Below are 12,774 nucleotides of genomic sequence, written 5' to 3' on the forward strand. Positions count from 1 at the left end.
GCAATCCGGGGAAACTGCTCCAGCAGCCTCTCACGCTGCACTCAGATGCTGGGGAGGGGATGGTGTCTCAGGCGAGCCGGGGCTGAGCGAGCTCTCATCGGCCTTTGGGGAAGATGTTCGCTCTGTGTCTCCTCCCTCTGCGGCCCTTGCCCCCGGCTCAATTGGCATTGAGGAGAAAGAAGTCTCTTTACTTGGTTGTTTGAAATCCAGATTTTCGTAGACCGCCATGCTTTCTCGTAGCCTGGCTTTATGCTTTGTATGTGGCATGAAAAATTACAAGGAAACAAGCAAAAGGCACCGAGGTAACAGAGACTCTTCTCCAACTCCTCACTCGGTCGCCATCTTGGCTCCTCCCCCACCCAGTACTTTCCTGAATCCTTGTCAGAGTCCTCCATGCACCCTGGGTCTCCCAAGTCCTTGTCGGAGGCGTCCCAAACCTCAGAGCCTTCCTAGCGCCCTGAGTCTTCCAAGTCTTCGTCCTTCCTAGCACCCTGAGTCTTCCAAGTCTTCGTCTGAGTTCTCCAAGCACCCTGGTTCTTCTAAGTCCTCATCCGAGTCTCCCAAGTCCTCAGAGTCTTCCTAGCACCCTGAGTTTTCCAAGTCCTCATCCGAGTCTTCCTAGAACCCTGAGTGTTCCAAGGCCTCGTCTGAGTCTTCCAAGCTTCCTGAGTCTTCCAAGTCCTTGTCTGAGTCTTCCAAGCACCAGAGTCTCCCAAGTCCTCGTCTGAGTCTTCCAAGCTCCCTGACTGTTCCAAGTCCTTGTCTGAGTCTTTCAAGCTCCTTGGTCTTCCAAGTCCTCGTCTGAGTCTTCCAAGCCCCCAGAGTCTTCGTCTGAGTCCTCAGTCCGTATCCTCCAAGTATACTGACTCTTGTCCGTGTCTTCCAAGTATCCTGAGGATTCTGTTCTTGCCCTCTGCCTCTGTCTGACCTCACGCACTCGTCACTCCCTAGCAGTGGGTCTGGAAGGGCTATTGAGTGGCCGGAGGGCTACTTCCAAGACCAGCATTGCATTGCTGGGTCTGTCTGATGCGTGTTGGTCCAGTGGAGGGCTGAGCCTGACTCGTTCCAGTTCCTGTTGTTCCATGCCTGGTCCTGCCCAGCCTTGTTCCTGCTCTGCCCATGCCTGTACTCGCTCACCTTCCTCAGGGTGTGTCTTGGGGCTCCTCCCTGAGCCACTCCGAGGCCCAAAGGCTCACTTTCTTCCAGGAGCAGGCGAGTGATCCTTCGTGTCCCTCCTCAGGACCCGTAGGGCACGATTGCAACAGAATTCAAAGGCCATGAGCTCGGTGAGCGTGTGCCTGTGACGGGCTCTAATTCCTGGACAATTTTTTTTTCTAGTCCAGCTTTTCCCAGAATTTTTCTTAAAATTCCTGGACTTTTGATTCTTGTTTTTAGTTTGAATTTTGGTGTACTTGCTTGTCTCTTTTCAGTATGTCTAGATTTCCATGACCTGCAGAAGGTGCCTGCATCCAGATCTTCTCCAAGTTCAGTCTGATCCTGGAACCTGTTCCAAGGACCATCTCCGTTTATCCCACTGAGATGTTTACTCTTCTTCCTGTGTTCCATACGACCTGCAGGGGGTGCCTTCGCCCAGGTTTCCACATCCAGTATCAAGTCTGACTTCTTCTTCAAGTACCTCCAAGCTTCAAGGAGTATATAACCAATTAGGGTATACTCCGCAGCAACTCCAGGTCCTTGGGTTTGAACAACCTGCATGAGGCACCTGCACCCTAGGCCTGGTTCCGTTTTACCTTGTTCAACTCACTCCCCACTTGTGTAACTAATACTAGCCCTGGACTGCTCTCCAGTTCTTCTGAGTTGTCACCTAGGAGTCTTTCTTCTCCTTGATCTCAATGTGGCTAGTCGCCTTGAATTCTTCAGCAATAATCCTGCGCTTGCTCCATACAAGTGGGATTCTGACCTTTATCTCCTTTGCAAAGTTACCAAGACTGCATCTTGTGGTTCCTTTATTATACCAACATGGTGAGCTGCTTTGAATCCAGAGCTCATCGTCATCCTCCTCCAGCATCCTTTACGCAGTGTTTTGAGCTGGTAGAATCAGGATCGGAGTTCCTGAATTCATTGTTCATCCGCTCATCTGGTGTCCATCCGCTGCCAAGCAAAGGACTGTAATTGCCATCTTTAGCTTGCCTAATAGCCTGCAGGAATCCTTGCTATCCTTGAGCCTCTCCATCTACCTACAGGGGCTCATCTGACTCAAACCTGAGAGATACACATCTATACCTTATCTGGGAAATCCTTTACGATGAATCGGTATCCTACATAAAGTATCGTGGTGATGTCTATTGACTACCAAGCTCCTCTTGAACAACTTCACCACCATGTGGGTACCTGCATTACTATACGTATTTTCCTGAGATACAATTTCCTCCTTTACCGAATTAAAGAGATCTCTCTTACTATCTGACCTGGTAAAGGTCTGGCACCAGTAACTTTGAGCTTCCTTCCACTTGCCTACTTCACTGATGTGCCAGCTTTCATCGACAGGTAAATCCATACCACCACGACCAGCTTTTCATCTTCAGAGCAATATTCTTTGGATTTCCTTGTTCCACTGAGTGCTTTTTGCACCAAACCTACAGCAGAGCAAGTGGTACCTGTAACCTTGCACCTAAACAATTCAGCTTGATACCTAATCTTGATCTTCAACATTATCTACTAGGGATGTGAATTGTTTTTTGACGATTTAAAATATCGTCCGATATATTTTAAATCGTCAAAAATTGTTAGAGCCGCGATACAATAACAATTCCCCCGATTTATCGTCAAAAAATCGTAAATCGGGGAAGGGGGAGGGGAAGGGAGAGGGCGGGAAAACCGGCACACTAAAACAACCCTAAAACCCACCCCGACCCTTTAAAATAAATCCCTCACCCTCCCTCACCCCCCAAAATGCCTTAAATTACCTGGGGTCCAGAGGGAGGGTCCCGGTGTGATCTTTTACTCTCGGGCCTCCGGTGCGTTGTAGAAATGGCGCCGGCGCTACCCTTGCCTTGTCATATGACAGGTCAAAGGTAGCGCCAGCGCCATTTTGTTTTTTGTCCCCCGACGTCAGGAGCGTAGGAGATCGCTCCCGGACCCGCGCTGGACCCCCAGGGACTTTTGGCCAGCTTGGGGGGGCCTCCTGACCCCCACAAGACTTGTCAAAAGTCCAGCGGGGGTCCGGGAACGACTTCCTGCACGCGAATCATTTTTCCGTACGGAAAATGGCGCCATACATGAAGGCACGATCCTTCATGGCTCTAGTGATGCTGCCGCTGCTCCCTCCACCTACGCAACACAAGCACTGCCGTCAGGGTTCCTCTTCGCGGCAGGAGGCCACCTCCAGCCTGTCCTATCACCTCCATGCGGCAGGATGCTGCCGCAGGCCTCTGCTCCTCCATCCTTCCTCCGGGCTTCCTCTAGGCACGGGTTCACACCTCCGCTTCAATTTAAAGGGCCAGTGGTGGGAAACAGCCCATGGCCCCTCCGGATGATGTAATCTCCGTGTTCCTGGTCCAGCCCTATATAAAAGCCCTGCTTCAGTTCCTCAGGGCCTTCGAATCAGATTCCATGGTTATCCATGTCTTCTCTTCTCTGGTCAAGGTCTCCCGTGGTCCGCTCCTGTCCACATGGCTTCATGTTCCATGTTCTTCTTGTTCCTGATCTTCTCCGTCTGATGTTCCTGGTCTCGTCCCTTGTCAGAGTTCCTTCATTGCATGTTCCAAAAGCCATGATGTTCCTCGTCCCACTCCTGATGCCTCTTGTCCAGGAGTCCTGACGTCCCTCGTCCAGGAGTCCTGATGTTCTTCTTCCAAGTCCGATGTTCTTAGTCCAAGGTACCAGATGTTCCATGTTCCAGATGTCCCTGATGTCCGTGTTCCACTCCTGGTCCTGATGTCCTCCTCATCTTCAGCTACTCATCCTCCTTCCTGGTTCCTTGCTACTCTACCTTTCCGGGCATGACACTGTCTTGGTCCGTGACCAGCCCATGGGGGGCTGTGTAGGGCACCTCATGGTACAAAGCCTACCTTCATCCCTGCAGTGCAAGTCTCCAGAAGGCCCTTGTTTTTAATGCCAAGGCCTGTTCCTGAATTTGGAGTTCCATCTCTTAAATCCTGGGTCTCGTATCCTGTCCAGGTCTTCAGAGTACCTTGCCTGCCTCCGTCCATGTCTAAGACTCTGCCAGAACCTGCTCTGCTCCAGCGTGGTCCACGACCAGCCACAGGCCTCTCCTGAATCTTTGACATGTCCTGGCTTCAAGTTCTACTGCTTCGCCTGGAGTCTGCTTCGCTTCCGGCATGGTCCGTGACAGCCATGGTGGCTGTGTAGGGCGCGCTGCATTGCATCTCTCACCCAGTACTTTCCTGAATCCTTGTCCGAGTCCTTCATGCACCCTGGATCTCCAACGTCCTCGTCCAAGGCTTCCCAGTCCTCAGAGTCTTCCTAGCACCCTGAGTCTTCCAAGTCTTCATCTGAGTCTTCCTAACACCCCTAGTGTTCCAAGGCCTCGTTTGAGTCTTCCTAGTCCTCAGAGTCTTCCCAGCATCCTGAGTCTCCCAAGTCCTCGTCTGAGTCTTACAAGCTCCCTGACTGTTCCAAGTCCTTGTCTGAGTCTTCCAAGCACCCAGAGTCTTCCAAGCTCCTTGTCTGAGTCTCCCAAGTACTCTTCTGAGTCTTCCAAGCACCCAGAGTCTTCCAAGTCTTCGTCTGAGTCCTCAGTCCATGTCCTCCAAGTATACTGACTCTTGTCCGTGTCTTCCAGGTATCCTGAGGCTTCTGTTCCTGCCCTCTGCCTCCATCTGACCTCACGCACTCGTCACTCCCTAGCAGTGGGTCCAGAAGGGCTACCGAATGGCTGGAGGGCTACATCTGAGACCAGCATTGCGTTGCTGGGTCTCTCTGATGCATGTTGGTCCAGCGGAGGTCTAAGCCTGCCATGTTCCTGTTGTTTCATGCCTGGTCCCATCCAGCCTTGTTCCTGCTCCGCCCATGCCTTTACCCGCTCACCTCCCTCAGAGTGTGTCTTGGGGCTCCTCCCTGAGCCACTCAGTGGCGCAAGGGCTCACTTTCTCCCAGGAGTAAGCGATCGCGCCTCTGCGTCTCTCCTTAGGACTCGAAGGCCCTGTTCTGTGCCAAAGGCAAAAAAACCCTTTATTGAATAAGCCCAATATTTTCCGCTGCCTCTTTCCTTATTGCTCCTTTTCTTTGTATTCTTTCTCTTTTTCCTTTTCTCTCCTGTTACTCTTTACTTCTGTCTTCCTATCTTTTTTTTTTCTTTTTTTTTTTAAATAATTTATATTTTATTGATTTTTAAAATTAGACAAGTAAATTGGTATATTATTACACCATACTCAATAGAACTGAGTTCCTCTGGCGACCCTCCCAAGGGGCCTTCAGCCGCCCTGAATATTGGTGGTAAATATAGATTGGGACTCAGCGATGCCTCCTCTAAAGACTCAGTCCGTCCTCCCAAAGGGGCTGAGTCAACAGTATCCTTAGATGCTGGATTAAGTGCAGGTGCAGTCATAAAACGAACAATTTCTTGTTGAATAGGAGACGGAGGGGGTAATGAGGGGAACACCCTTATTCTACCCTTCCTTTTTGGTGGCATCTTTATTAAGTAAGAATTCAATAGTTGATTCAACAAACTGTTCATTCCCACTAACAATGCAGTCTTACTTGCCTCTGTGGCGGTGACTTCTGCAGCAGAGTTTCCCCTCGAACCTCTCTAACCGAACTAAGCCGAGCAAAGCCGTGCATGCCCCTTAGGCGCACGTGGCTTTGGCGGCGCGCCGGCGGCAGTGGCCCGCCTAGGTGACACCGCTCTTATGGCGTCTCCTAGGCCCCTCCCGATGACGTCGGGGCTAGCAGGAAAAAGTTCAGAAGGGAATATGGAGCTCACCGGGTGCTCCCTCTCAGCCAAATTCAGTCACAGCAAGCAGGTACCTCACTGACGCCGCTCTTATGGCGTCTCCTCGGCCCCTCCCGATGACGTCGGGGCTAGCAGGAAAAAGTTCAGAAGGGAATTTGGAGCTCACCGGGTGCTCCCTCTCAACCAAATTCAGTCACAGCCTGTCATCCTATCTTTCCCTCTCATTATACTTCTCATTTTCATATTCTCACATCCTCTTCTCCTTCTCTCTCTCTCTCTCTCTCTTGCTCTAGTATACCTCTTCCTTCTCTTTTTCTCCTCATCTTGCTTGTTTGGTGTTGGTTGATGAATAAATATACCAGTGACACAAAAAATAACAAAAGAAACACCCACACCCACACAGGTACCAAGCATCTGACTGGCTGCATGAATACTTACTTTCTGAACATCCAACTCTGGCACCGAGTGCTGAAAAAATATATTACGTCTCATAATTTTAACATATAGGTCAGCCAATGGAAACTCCACTCTGATGGCTAACCTTTCCGTCTTTTTTTTTTTTTTTTTTAAGATATCATTTTAAAGATTGAACAGCTGGATATTGTAACATATTTGGCACAAGAAAAGCTTCTTTTTTTTTTTTAATAAGTTATTTTCCAGTAAGAATGTTGCTTGCAGCCTTTGTCCTGGCTGTGCCACCTGCCTCCCTCTGGAAGGATTAGATTTCTCTGCATCCATCACCCCAAAACAGCATAATGTCAAGAGACCGCCAGTGCTCTCAGCCTGCCCATCCATGACTGACATTCGCTGCATTGTTTTCTGAGCAGACGAAAACGGCTGGCCCTAAAGGTAAATTCCAGGCAAACAGTTTAGGACACATGCTCTTTTGTGTACTGTCTTTCACCTCCCCACTCCCCCACCTTCCAGTATCTCTGCAACCTCCATTACTGTTAAGGAGGCTGTCAAGCGTGATCTTGCATGGTATCGCTTTACTGAAAATTCTGGCCCTATAACCATGTGCATTCAGCGAGGAATGAATAGAAATGCCAGCAAAAAAGCCAAACATAACAATTAATGTGTCAGAATCCAAAAAGCGCATTTTGCAATAGCAGATTGGGTTACCGCTGATGTCAAAGCTAACACATACTTAATCTAATAAAAGTGCCCAGTCATAGATCAATGTCTGCTCTACCTGTACAAATATGTTATCCAGTTATTTGACAAAAAAAAAAAGTATAGGAATTACCTTTGACTTCAGATATGAACTACCACGAACTCTTCCTTTACACCCTCTCCTTTAGATCTCCACAACATATCCCCAAGATGGCAAAGCTGCCTTTTCATCTTCTAAATATATAATTGTACATAACATAGACTTTAAAAAAATGCACATCTGACATTGTCACCTTCTCTCATCCTTCATATCAAATACTCTTATTTACAGAGATGTATGAACATATCAAGGTGAAACTCAAAGTGGGCAGATTTCAGCCTGGAAATTTGTCAGGAAAATTTGATTTTCACAGATCCACTAGGAGAATTTGCTGAATTTTGTTTTGGCGGGTTTGGGGAATGTTCTAGAGTTGCAAAATATGAAGTGGGAAAACATGAGAAGGAGAAATATCTGAAGGACTGTGTACAAATGCTTTATGGTCTTGGCAGTACTATTTCAGACTTGTAAGCCCTAATGGCATAGGTAGATCTGTCACCTGACACAGAGATGTGGCTCAACAATTGGAATGCGGCCAGGCTACAGTACAGACTGTGCAGAAAGGATAGGGTAAACTGAAAAGGGAGAGGAGAAGCCCTTTATGTGAGAAACAATATTGAAGCAACTGAAATGCAAGGGGCTTGGGGAATGGGATGAAGTGTTGTGGATTACTTTGGAAAGGGAAAATGCTATTTCCATCTGCACTGGTGAATCTGAAGACCTCCAGCACAGGCAGAACATTTGCATAGTGATCTAGAAACAAACAAAAAAAAAAAGCAAAACAAATAAAGCTTGCAAAATTGCTGTCTCTGCCAAATGTTATACTAATTCTGAGTTGGAAAAGAGGAGGGGAAAAGGTATTGTGAGGTCAGGGAAGGGAGAGTATGCATGGGGCTTTCATTTTGAAAGCCCTGTGTGCACATTCAGCAAGCATATTTGCACCTGCTACAAATCAGGTGCAAATGTACAGTACATGCTACAATTCAGGCCCTGTTCCCACTACCGGCATGTTGTAAAAGAGAAATCCCATGCAAGATTTCCCTGTGAAAATGAGCTTGCAGTCTCCATGGGATTACAAGCCCCAGGAATCTCAAAGACATGGTGGAAAGAGGATAACTAATAGGATTCTGTGATATCAGAGTATCACAGAAATGGCACAGCAGTCAAATTGGAGGGGGGGGGGGGGGGTGTTGGGTTAGGTAAATCTATATGGTAAGGATGGCCTAGAGTCAAGTAGCATAAACGTTCAACCAGAAAATATTTGCACCCTAGAATCTCCATGGCTAGAAATTCAATGTGTGATGGGGAAGAGTATAAGAGTAGGACTATACTATCATCCATCTAGCAAAGTTGATAAAGCTGACAGATATTGTAACAGGTTAAGACTCTTGGCAACACAATAATGGGGGATTTCCATTACCCCCAATACTGAGTGGGTGAACATCTCTTTGGGGTTGCAAGGGAAGGAAAATTTTTAGATGCCATAAATGACTGCTTTTTGGAGCAGATGGTTCTGGAACCAATAGACTTAGTTCTCGTAGATTACAGGAACTGGTGCAAGGAGTAATGGTGGTGCAATTAGATGTAATATAATCACTAGAGGGAAAATATTCAACAGTAGTATTTAACTTCAACATGGGAGACTTTGATAGAATGAGAAAATTAGGAAGAAACTAAAAGGGATAGTTGCAAGGGTTAAAATATCTGCATGAGGTTTGGAGATTTGTTTAAATATATCATCTTGGAAGCCCAATGAACTGATTATAAGGAATTGTAATAGGATCTTGTGAGACTGGGAAACTGGGCATCTAAATGACAAATGAAACATTATGTGGATGAAATCCCCCTCTTCCAAGGGAGAGAGGGTAAAGAGCATGCTGCCATTTAAGTGGACTGCAGCATAGAAAAAATAAGAGAACATTGCAGCTAGGTAAAATGAGCCACAAGCCCAGGAAACCCAAAATGAGATTGAAAAGATTTCCAGACCCCTTACTGTGAATGTGCTTAAATGACCACTGAATAAATAAGTCAGAGATTCAGGTAGGGGATTTGCATGTCATAACCCCCTGGAGTACTGTTGGTAACTTGCAGTGAAATATCACTTTAAATCAAAGGATAGAAAAATCATAATTACAGAACTATGATTGGAAAAGTCCTACATTAGAGAATTCTGAGTGAGAGAGGGATTCATGAGAAAAATGTACTAAAAAACAGTCCTAGGAAGCAAACAGATTCTCAACCTAACTAACAAGGGGAGTCAGACCCTTGGGTATCCAGTTCTCAGACAACAGAAAAAAAGGCCAGGCAGGATGGAAGGGTGTGTACACATTCTCTTTCCATGGTGTCTTCCTTGAGCATGGCCTTTTGGCTGAGAGAAGTTAACCCATCCAAGCTGAGTAACAGTGAATGACTGGACAAGAGCTTAGCAGAGCTAAAATCATTGAAAGCTGAGACTGCAGAGGGCCTGAATCACTGAACGCTAAACAAGCCATGGGCCTAGTGGAGCTATAAACTCAAGCCAGGATAAATCCTCCTACCAAGGAAGAAGAACCAAAAGACAGTGGCAAATCTGGAGGTGGAACAGTTCTCTGGGAGGGTGTGGACCACAGCGGCAGATTGAGCAGTCTCCCAGGAGCAAGGGGACCCCAGCAGTAGATTGGGAGTTGACCCTGGGTCCCTCTTGAGCAAGAGGACCCCCAGCAACAGATTGAGTGGTCCCCCAGGAGAGTGTGGACCCCAGTGGCTAATCGAGTTGTCCCCAGGAGGAAGGGGACAAATTCGGAGATGACCCTGGGTCCCTCTTGAGCAAGGGGACCCCCAGCAGCAGATCAGAGGTGAAACTAGGTCTAGCAGGTTGAGCAGTCCCCCTGGAAGAAGGGACCTCCAGCAACAGAATGGGAGGTGATCCTGGGTCCCCCTTGAGGAAAGGAACCCCAGCAGAAGATTGAGCGATCCCCCCTGGAGGCTGTGGAACCCAACAGAAGTCCCCCAGAAAGAAGGAGACCCCAGTGGCAGGTCCAGAGGTGCATTCAGGTTCCCCAGGAAGGTGTGGGCCCCAGCAGCATTTTAAGAGGCAGAGTCAGGTACCCCAAGAGGGTGGGGACACCAGTGTCGGCATGGACTTTTCAGCAGAGCATAAATGGCACTGAGGAGATGGCAGTGGTTTAGATACAATGGACCCCCCCCCCCCCCCGGCCAATACTGCCCACAAGCCCAGTTGCATCTTTTCACATGGGTGAGACTTTGCAAAAAAAGACAGGAAGATAATAATAACACTTGATTAAGCGGGAACTCAAGAGGTCCCTTCTATTCTATATGGTGGTATACTGTGGGAGCCAACAACCCCAAATTGTCAAAATATTAAAGGATGTTACTACCTTTCAGAAATGTATATAGTTGTGTGGCCTGAGACTGTTTTACATCCTATTAGTGATGCACATGGTCATGAAGAAATGTATATACATATATAGTCTAATAAACCTGTATATATTTGTACATACTGCCAGTCTTGTTCACAGTCCCATTTGTTTTCCTGGGGTAAAGGGAGGGAAATCCCACCCACTAATAGGGATGTGCAGCATGGACGGATTCATCACATTTGGTATTCGTATTCATTGGGACCCAAATCCATTGCATCTGTTTCGGGGGACCCCGATCTGTTCATTAGTTACATATGTATTCGTTTCCCAAAAAAACCCCCCATCCCAACCCTTTAAATTTAATTTACTTCAACCCCCCACTCTCCTGATCCCCTCAAGACTTGCCAAAAATCCCTGGTGGTCCAGCGGGAGTCCTGGAGCGATCTCCTGCACTCGGGCCATCGGCTGCCGGTATTCAAAGTGGTGCCGATAGCCTTTGCCCTTACTATGTCACAGGGGCTACCAGTGCCATTGGTCGGCCCTGTCACATGGTAGGAGCAATGGACGGCCGACGCCATCTTGTGCTCCTACCATGTGACAGACCCGAGTGCAGGAGGTCTCTCCCGGACCCCCGCTGGACCACCAGGGACTTTGGGCAAGTCTTGTGGGGGTCAGAAGGGTGGGGGTTTATTTGTTAGTGATACGTTGTATTCGTGGGGGTTCGCCATATGTTTCGTGACCCCCACAAATACAACAAATATGGCATATACGTTGCGGATTGCCAATACGTTGCAAACGAATGCACACCCCTACCCACTAACCACCTTCTTCCCCAGTGGAGGCACCAGGCACAAATAACGTGAGGACTGACGGAGTCTACCTTAAGGGGAGCTCCCGCCAGCTCGGTCCCAGACCCAGGAACACCCCACATGGTAAGCGGTCAAGGGGATGTTACTTAGATAAGTGTAAAATCATGCACATAGGGAAAAATAATCCTAACTACAGGTACACAATGTTATTTTCCATATTAGGAGTCACTACCCATGAGCAGAACCTTGATGTCATTGTGGACAATTCATTGAAACTTTCAGTTGTTTGTGGCAGTAGTCAAAAAAACAAATAGAATGTTGCAAATTATTCAAAAAGGAATAAAATTATATAATATGGGCAGTCTGGACATAATGCCTCTCCTTTCACTCTTCACAATCATAACAAATCCTCACTGCAAACAAATAATATGATACCCGAGCCATAGCTATAAAAATTGCCCTGGTGGGCATCCGCCACTTCCCAGACAAATGCACCACCCCCAGATTCCCCAGCCTATAGGTGTCCTGCAGCATCTGCTGCCTCCCCTGCAAGGCCCCCATCACTTCCCAGCAAAGAGCCTTGCACCAGATGTAAATGCACCCAGTCACACCATACCCAGAGGGTTCTTTGTAGCCAACCATCCACCCCTCCACTCCAGTCAAGCAGTCAGCATCACCCATTCTTTAATATGCTCAGGTACTATGCCTTAGGCACTTGATGGTAAAGCCAATTGCATGCCCCACCCCAAAAAAAGAAAAAAAAAAGATGTGGTCTAAGATTTTCGGGTCAACATATCTTCCATGGCCTCCTGAAAGTTGTTAATCAAAAGATCTTGGCCAATGTCTGATAAATGAACTACATCATCCCTAAATAACCATGTGCACAAATCCCAAGACCAAGGATGCCTTTGGGGATAGGGAAATATCTAAATTACCTGAGTGTAATCAGCTTTGAAGATTCAAAAAGCAGAATATAAATCAAATACATAATAATAATAAAAATAATAACAATGTCCCTCACTTTGTGAACAAAGACAGGATTCAATCTGCTGTTTCAGTTTAGCTCACTCCCATCCCCACATAACATGATTCAATAAGGCAGACCATGGAATGATGTCTGACCAAAAAAACTTAGTATGCAGTAACCATAACATCACTTTAGAGATATCTTTCATGCTGCATCTATTAGCTGATGTCCATTTATCCAACTCATTCCCTTCAAGATGCAACAGGAAAAAGTCCAGCCAGGCTCAATACTTCATCAGTTGACTGAGGAATGACAACAGTTGGTCCCAGCACAGCTTTCATCTCTCAAACCATTGCATAGACATGCCTTGCAACGCCAGACCCAATTTTGATCCATATGAATGATGAGCATGCCCACAGTATATTCAAGTGGTTGAAGATCCAAACATTTTGGCTGCTGCCTGGATGACCTGCAAAACAAGGAAAATTATGTAGTAACTTCTCATAATAAAAACATTTTCAGTACATTTGAAACAAAAAGCCTGCGAGGGAGTC

Source organism: Rhinatrema bivittatum, chromosome 1, assembly GCF_901001135.1.
Source record: "Rhinatrema bivittatum chromosome 1, aRhiBiv1.1, whole genome shotgun sequence".
Lineage (NCBI taxonomy): Eukaryota > Metazoa > Chordata > Amphibia > Gymnophiona > Rhinatrematidae > Rhinatrema > Rhinatrema bivittatum.